Genomic DNA, 11355 nt, shown 5'->3' with positions numbered 1-11355 from the left:
ACACCATCAAAGTGCCACCACATATTGCAACTCTCCAGAAAGGATGGTAAAGCATGCACCCCAATGGGAAATAAGTCCAGAGAGTCAGGTGCTGCAGTAAACCAGGGTGCTTCTTTACTGGAGGAATTCAGGTGCAAAACAATACAGGCGAGGCAGAGGGCTGGCTTCTCTAGTCGACTCCCTGGCAGAATAAGGGTTTGATGCTGAGGATAGACCTAAGCTAGCTGTCCCTCTCTCTTTAAGAAGGCTGGTACCCTGGCCAAAGACTGGAGGCTCAGCGTCTGGCAGAGTATCCCCCTTCAAGCACTGTTCCCTAACTGCAGGACGTTAGGGGCTCTGACTGCCCTCATTATGTTCCATTTCTAGCTGAACTAGACACTTCTACTGGGAGGAGTGGAGTGAAGAAGCTCAGCACAAACAGTTACAATGTTTCAACTGCCATCTCTCATTGACTTACATTAGAGTTTCAATAATACCCAATGGCAATGACACAGCAGATTTTTCAGACAAAACTAGTTTTCAGCCACAATAACCTAGCAACACCTGCGATTCAAAAGGTCAGGCTGTCTGGTTTTGGTGGTAACCAACCTCTTGGCTTTTTCCCTCCAAAACATTGTCAAGCCTTGTGGTAGCTATTGAAAATTACCAGTCCCCAAAGTCTCTCATTGTCCATTGACCCTTTCCACAGTGCTGTACAAATGAACAGGGTATATATCACACCAAACATGTAAAATGCAGTTACACAGCAATAAACAGCAAAAACACCTAGTGAATAGGAACCTGTCATACTGTTAAAGAGCCACTAGAGGTCAGAATAATGCCAATATGCCTAGTCTAATTTATGAAGTGTTTGATAAATAGTTGGCAAGAGAAAGACAAGTGAAGAAAATATGCCTGTCTAATTGAAAGCCAGCAAGCTTCATAAATGTGCCCTGATGTTTCAGAAGCCCCCCGGCTATTTCAGCACCAAATGCTTTTGTTCTCCTGAGAAACAAGCTGCTGCCAGCTGGCAGTAGCTTTCTCCTCTCTTCCTACTGGAAACACATAAATGCTCAGCTGAGCTTGTATGTGTATGTAGCAGTCAGGAGCAATAATGATAGCCAACAACTATTGAAAGTCCATAGGCATATTAACTCCTTTTTACAGTGGTCACTAAGGACTGCTTTTTTACAGCCACTCAGTCTAAGTACTGCACAGGTCTCCTGAAGAGTGGCGGCCTGGCTCTCACAGGAGCACTGATCCAGGCTGTTTAACCCCTTACAGAAGCAATCAAAATGTAAGCTGCTATAGTTCCCTTGTGGGACTATTAAATGGTTAAAAAAATTTAATAAAATAATTTCCATTAAAAAACACACTTTTTTCCATCAATGGAAAACATTGCAAAAAAAAATCTCCACCATTAAAAACTACAACTTTTCTGGCAAAAAACAAGCCCATATGACTACATAAATGGGAAAATATTTTTATTTTTTTTATAGATCTTGGAAGGCAACAATGAAAAAAAAATAGAAAAATGTCTTGGTCAGTACGGCCCTAAATAGGCTGATCATTAAGGGGTTAAGTCACTACAGGACAGGGGTGTAGCTATAGGGGAAGCAAGGGAAGTGGCTGCTTTGGGGCCCTGACCCAGAAGGGGCCCGTCCAGGAGGAGGACTAAAAGATTTTGTCAGGGCCCCCTCAACAGTATTACACAATGAAATTATATGCAGTGACAGTATAGACAGTGTATAAAAAGGATGGAACAGCTGCCGGGCCTGGTCTGAGAGAGCGATCTTTACTAGCCACAGGAATGATGGCGGCATGAAAGGAAGGGGTTGCGAAAAATTACTGGGGGAGGGGGGCCCCATTCAAAAATTTGCTGTGGGGCCCAGTCATTTCTAGCTACGCCACTGCTACAGGATATACATATTTGGTTATAAAAGACAAAACAATCAGTATATGACAATAAAAGTAAAGGAGCACCAGTGAACTTGAAATGTATCATCTAGCCAGGAGGCATAATTATAGACTAGTAATACAGTAAAAAATCCAATATTTTCAATTCTAAATTTGCATGTGTAGTAAATAAACTCAGTATCAAAAGAAGGTCCCTGGTGCCAATCCTTATGAGCACTGCAGAGATCCGATAGAAGTAGACCTCCTTCCAAACATGCACACAAGGTAAAATGGATCTGCTTTGCTCTTAATTAAATGCATACACAGAATAAAGCGTAAAAACAGCAGCAGACCATTACAGCAGATTTCCTTCTCAACGGCAGGTTGAGTTTCAAATCCATTACTGTGCATGGCCACCCCTGCGACAGGAGACCAACGGTGACCTGTAAAGTGACGTTTTTTTATACTTAACCCAGCTTTGAGCTAGAAATCTGCAGGATGACGGTCTGCTGTTTTTACTCTTCATTCTTCAATTAGGAGCAATGCAAATCTAGTAGATTCAAACCACAATATCCATTTTTGTGCAAGCATTGTCTAACAAAAATCTGTAAAAATTCAGTACAGCAACATTATTTTCTAATGCATAGTAATGGCCAAGTTAGCAGCCAGGAGCTTTTCTGTAATTTATGGTACAAATGTATTATGGGAGTGATACCTCTATAGGCTAACCAGGAAAAAACATATTGCAAGATTTCAGAGCACAAAGGCTCCTTCCTCAGGCAAGATTACAGATGAAAGACAGAAACAGGCACAACACTTATAAGATGTTACAGCAAAACATGTACATGGGGGGGGGGGGGGGGTGCATAATTAAGATAATGCAGAGCAATAAGTGGACATTGGCAGCGGAGACAATGTAGATTAGGGATTGGGAGTCAAACTGAGGGAGGTGTGAATTTTGTCTAAATAGTGGGTCATAAAACCAGGGATGAGATTCAGTCCATCACGTAATGACTGGAATGTAGTCATCATAGTTACATCAATTAGTAATCTTTGTCGCACTGTGTAGACTGTATGCTGTGTATAGGGTTCCCACCCCAAGTATCAGCAGTTGTAAATCACAGCAGATTTTATCTTGATCAACGTATCTTTCTTTTCATTTCAGAAAAACAGGTTAAGCGGCAGTACATGTGTTAATGTTTTAGGCTTTCAGGCCTTTATCAGACACTATAGTGTAAAGAGAATTGAACAAAATAATGAATAATAAATAAGAATAAAAAACGAAAATCCATACAATGACTGATGTGATACAGACAATAAATGAAAATAAATGAAATTATCCACAGTATCCACAGTTGTTCCTGCAGCTCCAAGATTTCAGCTAAGGTTGTAGGTTTCAACATGATGTCCATATGACGTGTTATCATAACCGTTTAACAGAAAGATTGTCGTGATTCACAACCAGGGTATTATTCTGATTATCCATTAGGGCATTCATATAAAAATATGTCAAATACAAAAGTGGCCTCATATGGATTAAATAATGTATATGAAAAACATATAACCAAAATACAATCACTACATATAAGCTTAATAAATTTGCCTACTACTACAGTGGCGTCATCTGGATAAAATTACTCATGTGTATGAGAGACATATACAAAATAGAGTCACACCAGATGAAGTCTCACCAGACAAGAGGCCGGACTGCACTATCTTGGACTTACTTGTGCCGCAGTGAGGTAGAGGGTCAAAAGAGTAAAGTACACCTTTGGTAAGGGTGCTAGACAGCGCCAGAAAAGTAATGGTGTGAAGGGGTCAGTTCTTGGTACCCTTAAATAGGTAGAAGGGGCGTCACAGCATCGCTGCATGCTCCCAGAGAGCTCAGTCGGCGTGCGCTCCAAAGACCGGAAGTGGATTGGAGTTTGGAATGCACGGTAGCCAGAAGTTACGTTCCACAGACCGGAAGTTGTCCGGAGGTGGAGCGCATTATCAAAATAGTTTTTTATTGATTTTCAATAAAGTTATTAACTAAATAAAGATTTTGTATACAACAACAAATATCTTGTCAGTCCATACATCAGAGTCTTTCCAACATAATGAGACCATATTAACATGAAAGCATCGTAGTACAGAATAGAAAGACAGATACATGTTATTATAAGGATACAGAACATTGCAGAATTAGTGTTAGATTATTGTATAACATCTAACCAACCCCACCTCCCCCCTTTACTTGATCCAACAGAGAGACAGTTGCAGTACCTTTATTTCTCTATTAATTACGTCTCAGGAAGGCAATAGGTGCTTTCTGCTTCATACTATGAGCAACTATCTCAGCCGAGGAGTCTAATTCACGTGTTCTAATTCAACCCCTAACATGTTGCAATTGTGCAGCTATAAAGTAGGACCACGGGTTCGGTAGGGACAAACCGCCTTCTTCCTTACATTTTTGGAGTGTCTCTATGAGAATTCTCAGTTGCTTTTTTTTTTTTTCCATATCAGTGATCTAAAAATACCCAGAATTTTTTAAAGTTTCCTCTGTGGGACCCATACCGGGGAGTTGTGTAATATATATTAGTTGTGGCATGAATATCATTTTAATTAAATTACAGCAGCCAATTAACGCAAGGGGCAGCTTACACCAAACATTAGTTTTGACTGCAAATTTAGCGATTAGTGGCTCTAAATTCAGTTTTATGTATTCGGCTGGTACTGGTGATATCATTACGCCTAAATATTTGAAATGGGGTATACGGGCGAGATCTAATTGTGTTGGGGTGGGATCTAATGGGAGAATTGTGAACTTGTCCCACTTTATTTTAAGCCCAGAAAATGTCCCAAAATCAACAATCTCCTTCATTATTGGATCTATGGACTTCTGTAGGTCTCCCACAATTATAAATGAATCATCTGTGTATAACGAGACTCTTTCTTCCCAGGGGGCTATTGGAAATCCCTTCCAATGTGGAGAGTTTCGTAGAAGGCAGGCCAGGGGCTCGATTGCTATCGCAAATAGCAGGGGGGACAAGGGGCAAACCTGCCGTGTGCCTCTATGCAAAGGAAAATGTTTGGAGAGTAGACTGTTTGCTCTAATCCTTGCTAATGGGGAGTTATACAGTAATTTGACCCAGGAGATAAAACCCCGCCCATATGGTTGCAGTCTGCTGGGAGGGCGCACTTACATATACCTGTTCACTCCTTATCACTTACTGCTGTATAGCTTTAGTGAGTTCCCTAGTTTTTATTTTACGTCTATTAATTTTCTGGATATAAAGACCTCTCACGTAAGCTTTCATGGTGTCCCGAACTATTCCCATGGGTGTTGACACTATGTTAAAATTGAAAAATTCCCTTATGTATTCTGTCATGGTATCTTCCTCATCTAACAAATGTATCCAAAAAGGTTTGAGTTTCCAGAGAGCTGAACCACAACGCCCCCTGTCGTTTTGAAATCTCAATTCTATGTGTATGGGAGAATGATCCGAGAGGCACCACAGTAAATATTTAATAACAGAGGTATATGGCAATGCCTCCAGGGATCCAATGGGTAAATCTATTCTGCAAAAAGAATTATGGGACGCAGAGAAGCAGGAGTACTGCCGTTCCTGAGGGAATCTAATTCTCAACAGGTCATGCAGGTCCAGTTCGTGAGTAACTTTGCCAATCTGGTTTTCCCAGCATGTGTTAGATCATAAGGTGGCGGGAACTTATCCAGAGAAGGGTCCAGATATTTATTAAAGTCACCCATCATCAGAACCGGCACCTGGGGGCCCTGCACTATCCATGCAATTGCCTCTTTTATTACACCGATGGAGTATGGCGGTGGTATATATATGGCAATTAAAAGAAATTGTACCCCAAAAATGGAACAGTGCAGACAGACATATCGGCCTTCAGTATCAATTTTGCTAGAGTGGCACTCAAAGGGAATGGCTCTATGAACCAGGACACTACGTGTGTAGAGAAAGTGCAATGAAAGGCCTGTGAGATCCATGGTTTATGAAGCAGCCTATGGGATTGTTTAGACAAGTGAGTCTCAGTGAGGCACACTATGGCTGGGTGGTACTTCTGGACAGCCATAAAAACGCCTGACGTTTAGAGGGATCTCCCCAGGCCTCTAACATTCCATGCCAAAACGTAAGTTTTATCCGCCATCACTCCGTGAGAAGCATAAGAGAAAGGGCGGTCCAGGCACCCATATAAAGCAATCACGGTATGGCAAAAGAGTAATAACATATATTGTCTCTCTGTGGATCATAACCCCCAATGAACCGTAAACATAATGATTCCTACAAAAGAACGAACTTTTGATGGTCCCCAAGCAGGACCTAAGGCAGAGGAAAGGTTCCTGTAACCCGCAACATAGGAAGTGGTAATACATCCACATTTACGGACCAGATCTCTATAATAGAGACCCGGGCAGCAATAAAAGAGGGCAACAAGTAGAATAGTGACATAGTTAACTCTTGGCATTTCAACAAAACAATTAACAATAGCACAGGTATGAATACTAAAGTCAGTGTTATTGGATAGCACCAAATTGCTACTCCGGGGCACGGTAGTGATCGTGCAAGAAAAAGCTCATAACAAGCATTAAACATTATACTTATTTGCCCGTCCCCAGAGTCTTCCAGTCAACATGTCAAATGGTGTATAAAAGCACTGTGTAATAAAGAATACTGTAAAAAATATTTTTTTTCTCTCCTTTTCCTCTCCCCCTCATTCCGAGCCGCAACCTATGTTCTCTACTCAGCAACATATCCCTTCCAATGGATAATGTACTGCAGAGAGCCCTGAATTCTGCAGGAGTCAATTAGTTTCTTTACTTTGTGCTCCAGTTCACTTGGATAACAACTGGATCAGAAGGTGTAGATGGAGGAATCAAAGGAGGAATGTATTTATACCAGATTAATTTTAGAGGTGATCTTATATGGGCCAATACATTTCAGAGCGAGGCGGGATCCTAAGATGTAAATTTTAGTAGAAAACCATAAAAGTTCGCCTAGAACAAAATTCGAACCCAAGAAATGTTTCTTATTGGCGTGTTCACACTAGATGCTTTTAACTTTTTCCAGGCTCTTATGAGACTGGGCCCAAACTGTGCACAGATCATTTATGATGGCATCCACCGCAGGACTTGCAGAACTAAACTCAGACACTGAAGAAATATGCATATTAAACCCATAATATCAATAGAGAGGCGAGAAGCCACTAGTGGAGCTGATGTGATTGTTGATAGCAAACTCTGTTAGTGAAAAAAAAACCTGCCCCAAAACCTGGTTGACCCTTTCAGTCCATCGATTTGTCTCAGGATGGAACGCTGAAGAGAAGGACAGTTTGATTCAAAACCTTTTACTAAACTCTCTCCAGAATCTAGAGACAAACTGTATTTATGGACAATGGACAAGGTATCCCATGCAATTTGAGAATATTATCAATTAAAAAATTGCAAATTTCTTAGCATCAGGAAGCTTTTGGAGAATCTGTCAATGACTATCCAGATAGCAGTTCACCCCTGAGAGGCGGAAAGAGCTGTAATAAATTCCAATAAGATATGGTTTCAGGGTCTCTGTGGAAAGGGCAAACGACAAAATTGGCCCGCAGGACGTCTCCAGGATACCGTGGCCCTTGCGCAAACATCATATGCTGAGACAAATGCAACCACACCTCGTGACCAAGTAGGCCTGGAGACCAGATGTATAGCCCCAGGAACTCTTGGAAGACCTGCAAGTACCAAGCAATGAGACTCCTACAAAACTTTAAGATGAAGATTTGGAGGCACAAACAATTTTCCAAAAGGAAGATTACTGTGAGCTAAATCCTGACAACATTGAATTTGTTGTAACCCCTAAATCCACAGAAACTAAGCCAGAAACAGATCTCCCTTAAGAAAAAAGATTTACAGGCAATAGAACCCTATCAATATTTACGTGAAATACTTGTGTGTCTGAGTGATCTCCCCGAATATCACTCAGATGCTTCAACTTTTCCGCCTCTGGCATGGTTGGACAGGATCACACTAGATGTGCAGGACTGCCACAGTAGAAGCAAAGGCCATTCCTGAAGCGGTTTTCTTTCCTTTGCTGAGGAGACATGGTACCCACTTGCATAGGCTCTTCGGACTCCACTGGCACCTCTACCACATTAGACTGAAAGACAGAAGGGAAGGGAGGAGGACGGACAGAGACAGAACGTTCACACTTACATTCCCTTAAACATCGATCTAGTCAAATAGCAAGAGACATTGCTTTGTCTAAGGACCTTGAATGACTAACTAACAGGTCCTTTAGAGTGTCTAAGAGATCTCGCCGCTGGAGCCCGGACAGGTAAGTTTGTGACAGTAACTAGCTGAACGTAAAGCAACAGAGAAACCCTTGGTGCTCATCCCCATCCCACAAGCAGAGAAAGAGAGAGAGAGAGAGCGCTAGTAACAGCTGAGAATAACACAAATGAAAAAGCAATAGCATTTCTATTACAGTATCCAGCTCTTCCAGATGTTCTCAGGTTTCTTACATTTCATATTTGGACATTTGTAAAAAAAAAAATATTGGTATGTAATTGCTACTTTTACCAAATGCAACCATTTATTCCGATCTCGTCTTTATTTGCGAACTATAACTAACAGGGCCCAGTCCGACCACTCTAAAAAGGAAGAATGCTTTTTTGTGGGGGGATGGGAGGGACATGGATATGCTGGAAATGACTTTCCAAAATGCTATATTTTGGGATTCATAGTTTTTCATTATATGTTATATAGGATCATGGGTTACAATGATATGTAGGTAGAGTGTAAATTCACATCTATCCACAATCTAATGGGTGGAAGAAATGTAAAATCCCACTCTGGGTAATGCTGAGCAAATTATGAGTTTATTTTGCAAGAATTAATCTTAAACTTTGAGCTGGTTTGAAGAGAATAAACTTAAAAAGGCATCTACCGTAATGTGTTTCTGCCTTCGGGGAGAAGAGTATATGAGAGCAAGGCCCAAAGGATAACTGCTTGTAACTGAGTGAGCATGTAGACATCCTGTTTCACATAATTCAGTCAGCAGAAAACACATTACATAATCATTTAAATCAAGTAAACTGGCAGGGAATTGATACTATTTTCTACATAATGTTCATGCTAGAATTTGAATTACTGTCAGGCGTCTGGTGTCAGCGGATGTTATAATCTTGGCTTTGAAACGGGCGACTGAAACTTTCCTGTTAATATTACTTTTAATACAGTTATTTCATATCAACTTTTTGATTGTGGTTTAAAAAAAAAAGACTTTATAACATTTAATAAAGTGTGAGATGAAATGAAGTTGAAGACATATCCTTACATTTTTCCATATGGTGGAGATATGAACACATTATGGAGCATTAGATCAGAATTACAATGGAATTCCCTTTATACGTAGCCATTGCCAATGTACTGCCAATAACCTACTTTTAGTTCTCTGCCAGTACATCTGGCATATTATGATCTAGATAATATTCATAGCTAATGAAATACATATTTATCGCAGCGTAGTTCTTAAAGGGCCATCAGTGACTAACCATATGTACTGAGTAGAGTGACAGGAAAGACTGAATACTTTGGGTTGTCTGGTTTAGAGAAATATTTTATTATTTAATTTTGGAATTAAATTGAGGGGCAACCATTTAAGATCCTATTAGTCATCTCGAAGAGCAGCTCTGTAATCATTGCATTGCATGAGCAGCCCATTGCTTTCATTGAGGACTGTGGTGACACTGCGGGGCAACTGAACACTTGGTGCCATGTTCTTTCAGCTAGTCACTAGTATTCCTGCAGCTGGACATCCTGCAATAAGCCTATAGTGTACTTGGGTGACTGTTCTAATAAAAAATGCTATAAGGTTAATTATTTATTTATTTTTTAGCTGTAGATTTTCATTAGTACATAACGTACAAATTTTCAATGATACAGAAAAAAAGAATAACATAAAGTCGTACAGCATAACTCGAGCAGTATCACTCAGCGGACCACTGAAAGAGAAAAAAGCACATAATCAGTGCACACAGGAGTACAGATCCTCTAGTGATGGCCAATGGTGTAACACAAAAACTCAGGACAAGGGATAAGACAACCGACAGAACATAAGGGGAAAGGAACAGATAAGGGGGAGCGAGGGCAGGGATGGTGGGGGAGACCCCTAGGGAGATGTCGAGTAGGTGTCCCAGGGTAGCCAGATCACTTGGAATTGTTCCACGGTGTGGGGGGCTGCCATAGCAGCGTGTTCAAATGAACCGGGTCAATCTCAAAGTAATAAAGCAGTTTTGGGAGGAGGGACATCTTCACCGCTCCTATGAGGCCTAGTAGTGATATGTACAAGGGTTTCCATTAAGCAAGGAGGGACTTGAGTTCACGTAAGTGGGTCTCCTGAAGAAAGGCCACATCTGCCCACAGGTTGCGGAACTCCAGGAGCACCAAACGCCTATTAGCATTAGAGCCCAGTCCCTTGACCTTCAAGGTGACACACCTAACCATTGGGGTGGAGTAGAGTAGCAAGGTGTCTTACCAGCTATGAAGGTAGAATCAGAAGAGTGGGAGGCGGTGACTCCGGGGGGGGGGGGGGGGGGTGTTGGCTTCTTCCAGGCTGTTTCCTGTAAGACACGCGGGGGGGGGGGGGGGGGGGGAGAAAGGGTATTAGACGCAGACACGACAATACTGCTCAGAAACAAAAGATGAACTATATGCCTAGAATAAACAGACAAAAAAAAAGGCTGGAAAGGCTGGAAAAACAATTGTACAGTAGTCAACAGGCGTCAACTACTCCACCATTAGAACATTCTAGGCCCGAGCGGGCGATAACAGAGTCCCCGGCAAAGGGGAATGTCTAGGCACATCCATGAGTCCATCAGCGATGGTGGAGTCCCTCCTCCGAGTTTAGGGAGCGCCAGTCTCGCTGAGGGGGTGCTCCTCCAGGATCAACAGACTTCACTGTGGGTGAGGGCAGTCAACGTCTCTTGTGACCTCCCGTCGCCTGCCAAGCAAGTGGGGTGGGCAGGGATGTCGTGGCAATCTACCAGTCAGGGAGGTCAGGTACTGGCAAGTCCAGCGCAGCACAGAATGGGTCTAGGTCAGCGTCAGAGCATAGGACCAATATGCGGTTGTTTAGGGCAAAGGGGAATCCCTAGCGGTATGGGATCTGACGGTCCCTCAGGGTCTCCAGTAGGGGGCAGAGATTATGTTGTTTCTGCAGCATGATCCATGACAAGTCCTGAAGGAGCTGTACCCGGTCCCCTCGGAAATCCAGAAATCGGTCCCTAGCTTTCGTCATGATCACTTCTTTACGGGTGAAGTCATGGACACAGCAAATAATGTCCCTGGGTTGGGAGGTGGATCTTTTGGGCTGGGGAGCTCTATTGTTCAGCTTAGTAGTATGAGATGGTGGGTCCCCCATAATTTTGTTGAAGAGCATGTCCAGAGTTCCTTGTATGTCCTCCTTCCCCAGGGGCTCCAGGAGG

Source organism: Bufo gargarizans, chromosome 5 (genome assembly GCF_014858855.1).
Source record: "Bufo gargarizans isolate SCDJY-AF-19 chromosome 5, ASM1485885v1, whole genome shotgun sequence".
Classification (NCBI taxonomy): Eukaryota; Metazoa; Chordata; class Amphibia; order Anura; family Bufonidae; genus Bufo; species Bufo gargarizans.
This window is presented reverse-complemented; position numbering follows the sequence as displayed.